The sequence below is a fragment of the Seriola lalandi genome, unplaced genomic scaffold, assembly GCF_002814215.2.
Source record: "Seriola lalandi dorsalis isolate HSWRI2012SDOR001 ecotype SW California unplaced genomic scaffold, Sedor1 jcf7180002050556, whole genome shotgun sequence".
In the NCBI taxonomy this organism is placed as follows: domain Eukaryota; kingdom Metazoa; phylum Chordata; class Actinopteri; order Carangiformes; family Carangidae; genus Seriola; species Seriola lalandi.
The window spans coordinates 1-4,188 of NW_019521109.1; the positions used below are offsets into that span (position 1 = coordinate 1).

A 4,188-nucleotide genomic window follows, 5' to 3' on the forward strand; every position below is an offset into this window, starting at 1 on the left:
AACATTTATTAAAGCTCATATATTCAGTAAGACACTGAATCACTGAATACGAGACATTTTGAAGTTGACATTATAGATGTGTTACTGAACTACATTTACTGATATCACAAATTTGAACAATCTCATAATTACACCAGCAACATCTAACCATGTGTTCAAGAACCACTCAGCCCACAGTCCAGTACAGAAGACCAGAATTTGGTACTGGTCAGACTTGATTTCATCAGGACAAACATCAGTGATGGATGGACATCAGTTCTCAGAACATGTTCTTACTCACAACTCGTCACATACAGATGCTTGGTCAGGATGCTTTGGCATCACTTTTTAATGCACTGGGTACCCCTCATGCATCAATTTTGAACAGGAATTAATGGAGTTTTACATTTGTTAACAACAGCTGAGTTGCAAGGAGATGGTAAATGTAGGACTTGGAGCTAGCTTTTTCCAGGTCCATACTATTGCCAAATCAAATCCGTTCTCTTTTTTCAAGACCTTGAGGAAGTCATTTATGCTTAAACTTCCTCCTGCTTAGACTACTGCAATGCTCTGTACACTGAGATCAGTCCGTCGTCAATATCCTGCCTGCAGTTGGTGCAGAACGCTACTGCCAGACTCCTGACGGGTAGCTGGAAGAGAGTCCATATTAACCCCATTCAGAGGCTTCAGCTTCACACCATGAGAGCACTTACTCACGTCTCAAACTCAAAGCAGTTATACTGCGATGGACTGATTTTGCTTATTTTTGATTCCATCTAGCTCTTGTTACTAAGAAGGTTCAATAGGGATGAAAGTCACTTTGGATAAGAGCTTCTGTCACATGAATGTGATGTGACATGGTCTGAACACCCAGTCACAGTCTGATAAAAACATCACTTACTTTCCATTTTCAGTCTGAAATCCTCACCTTTGATTAACAGAGTGTTGTTGATATTTGAAGGACATAAGATTCTCCATAGACTGGTAACTTCTCATGGACCTAGAGGCCGGTTCAGGATTGTGCTGTCTCTGATAAAGCCTGAAAGAAAACATTTATTAAAGCTCATATATTCAGTAAGACTTTCACTGAATACGAGTCGTTTTGAATTTGACATTATAGATGTGTTACTGAACTACATTTACTGATATCACAAATTTTAACTTTGTATTTTCTCTCTCCCGTAGTTTGTGCTTCCTCTCTGTCTCTCTCTCTGTCTCTGTATCTGTATCTCTGACTCTGGAGCTGTAGGATCCAGATCTGCAACTACAACACCCCTTGTTCCTGTGGCCAGATCCAAAGCTGCCTTCATCACCAGTGGGGGCTTGTGTGTTTAAGGTTTTCCCATTCAGTCTCTGCAATGCTGCTGCCAGTCGACAGACTGAATGACAAGGTACTTGCTGACATCTTGTGAGGTCAAGGACCTTCAGAGCCCTCAGGCCTATGGGCCTGAGGGCCTGGCATTTAACAATATAACTATGTCATACTTACTACATGACCAAATAAGGTTATTCCTTACCACCATTATCCTATCACATCCATACATGTGTGAAGATTCTGTTTGGTACCTAATCCTAAACATTAATTCTTGGTGTTTTCCAGTAAAACAGCTGAACCTGAATCTACCTTCGCATTAACTTAGACCATCACCATGCAAAGACCTATGTGAACCAATCAAGTATGAGCAATCACATATTCTTGGAACAGTAGATGGCAGTTACATAAAGTAGTATTTCTGCTGTTGACTTTGTGATCGTGGCAACGAAATACAAAATGTTTGCTTTCCAAATTAATTTTTAAACAGGTGAATACTTCCTCATACTATTTTAAAATGCTTTTTGTCTGATCAACATCTGAACTCGTGGACCTGTTACTCAAACTGAACAAGCTGGACAAGCTTCCATTGTCTTACCCGTACCTGACAAAACACACCCATGCAAAACCTAAACCTTTTTTGATTGGTCTAAGCAGTACTGATTTAAAAACTGTCCCTGAACAAAAAACCTTGAATTTAAGTATAGTTTTAAATGTTTTAATACAGGTCTGAATTATGAAAACACATTACTGGTACATTTATCATTATGAAGGTAAATATGAAAGTTTATCTTAATAGAGATTTTAGATATATTTTATCTATCTTGCTTACACTATTTTAACACAATATGTGAAAAATTTAATTGGATAATAAAATCCTTTCTAACATGGAGAAGAGTCATGGAGAGATCCTCATCTCACCTCTGAGCTCTGGTGTGGCTTTCACGTTCTCCCCATAGAGTGGTTTTAAAGGGAGGGAATCCCCACTCTCTGTTTCCATACCGATTCATAGTAGAGCCCCCACCTGCTGGGAGAGCAAAAGCATTATTCACATGTCAAACACAGAGCTTTGACTGGAGGATACCTATCAAGCTCTGGGACAGGTCATTCACCTCAGTACTAAATACTCATATGACAGTTTCCATGGTATAGTAGAAAAAGGAGCTCCTAATCTTTTGGATTGTTTAAAGACTATAGTATTACACTTCATGTTGCCTTTTCTTTGGCTTTCTTTGAGAGATGAGATCATTTTCACTTCCATCTGACTGACTTTGAAAAGCTCTTCAACATTTGAAATGTTCCTCTTTTTCCAAGTCTACTGTAACAAGTCAGAGCATGCTGTGGCTGTTTGTCCAATAATTCTAAATAAATCATGTTACCTTGCCAGATGCTGCTGAATTCACATCCACATCAGCTCCCAGAGACTTTCGACCCTTATCTGTAGAGGAAGAGAGCTGAAACTGTCCTTTCAATCATTGATCAGCACATCAACTGAGAACTAAACAAGTGACAGCAAAGTTCAACTGACAACAACTTAACACACTTTTTTGTTGAGTAGGTGTGTACAATGACTGGTGTGGTATTTTGGCACAACTTCACTTTAGTTGGTTTCTACAGTGAAGGCTGACTCAAAGAAAACAAGTATTCAAAACAGCCTCTGCTGTCCTGCTCAACGCCCTTTAACATAAAAAAGACCCAAAAGAAAACTGCAATAGAAAAAAAGCACCAGACATTTGAATTAGTGAAAGATCAACTACAACCTGCTGTTAAATGTGTAAATGTAAATACAATTTTTTAAAAAGTTGCAAAAGTTTCTACAATATTCTACAATAAACAACCATGAACCTAGATATTTTCTCAAAACATTCTCTGTGATTTTACAGTTTAACTTTGGCGTATTACAAAACTTCAATAAAACATACAAACATACAAATAAACAACCATCGACAATTCAACAGCATGTAGATTTATGAATCGTCAGACACTAGAGTTTTCCAAATAAAACTCAGCGCTGCTGTAAACTCACATCATCCAGCCAGAAACAAAGCAGAAAAGTCATTGTGAAACTTAACTCACAGACTACATCCACATTATCAGGAAACAACCTTTGCCCAGACTACCACACCTGAAAAGGCAAATATACCAGAGCAATCCCGTACACTGAGCATGCACGAGTTGGCGTAAGCAGGAAGCAGATTGTCTTCTCAGCAGTTGATTAGTTGCAAAAAATACAGCTGCAGTGTTAAAATGCAGCATTTACCTAAACAGCTGCTTACAAAAACAACAAGGTCAGAAACGCTTGTAATGCATTGTCCGTGTAGTATTCACTGGTAGTCGAGGCTGATAAGACCCAATCAGGGAGCAACCGTGGGTGTGACGTCATCGTTTCCAATGGTCTACATTTTCGCCAGTCCAGACTACAACGCATCCCGGGAGTTTTCAAACTAAAACAGGGCCAGCAGCATTTCCAAGACGGTCCGTTTTCAGTGCTGGGAAACTCCGGGGTAGTGTGGACGGGAGGCCAAAATGTAGCAAAAGGGATGCGATTTAAAACAAAAACGTAGTAGTGTGGACGTAGCCACAGTCCAAAGTGAGGAGAGAAAGCTTTGTGACAGGTGAGCTGCTTCCTGGAATGGCTCTAACTACAACTGAAGCACACGTGAGGTTTTTTTTTCTTTACTGATACAAAAGTTCAAACAGGCCTCTGTGCAACATGGTATAAGTTTATTACAAGATAAATAACGTGTCTCACTAAAGTGTGAGAATGGGGAATGGATTCTTTTCTTCATAGACCTGCTCAGGACAGTAGAGAGCAGTTCAGGGCTCAGATTGCAGTAAGTGGACCTCAGACTGTTTGAAATGGTTTTCTCCAGTTTCTGACTGACCTTCACAGTGAC

At 39.5% G+C, this 4,188-nt stretch overlaps 1 long non-coding RNA gene across 8 annotated transcripts; it reads right to left on the reverse strand.

Annotated features, from left to right (window-relative positions):
* Positions 1-905: 905 nt before the first annotated feature.
* Positions 906-3,570, reverse strand: LOC111649371 (uncharacterized). 8 transcript variants are annotated; one of them, XR_015436718.1, is made up of 4 exons: positions 3,552-3,570; positions 2,671-2,729; positions 2,213-2,318; positions 906-1,018 (listed from the first exon to the last, which is right to left on the reverse strand). It is a non-coding gene; the product is annotated as an uncharacterized LOC111649371 (long non-coding RNA). The 8 variants fall into 8 exon arrangements; XR_015436717.1 differs by lacking the exon at positions 3,552-3,570 and adding an exon at positions 3,417-3,520; XR_015436712.1 differs by lacking the exon at positions 3,552-3,570 and adding an exon at positions 3,318-3,425.
* Between the last annotated feature and the right edge of the window lie 618 nt (positions 3,571-4,188).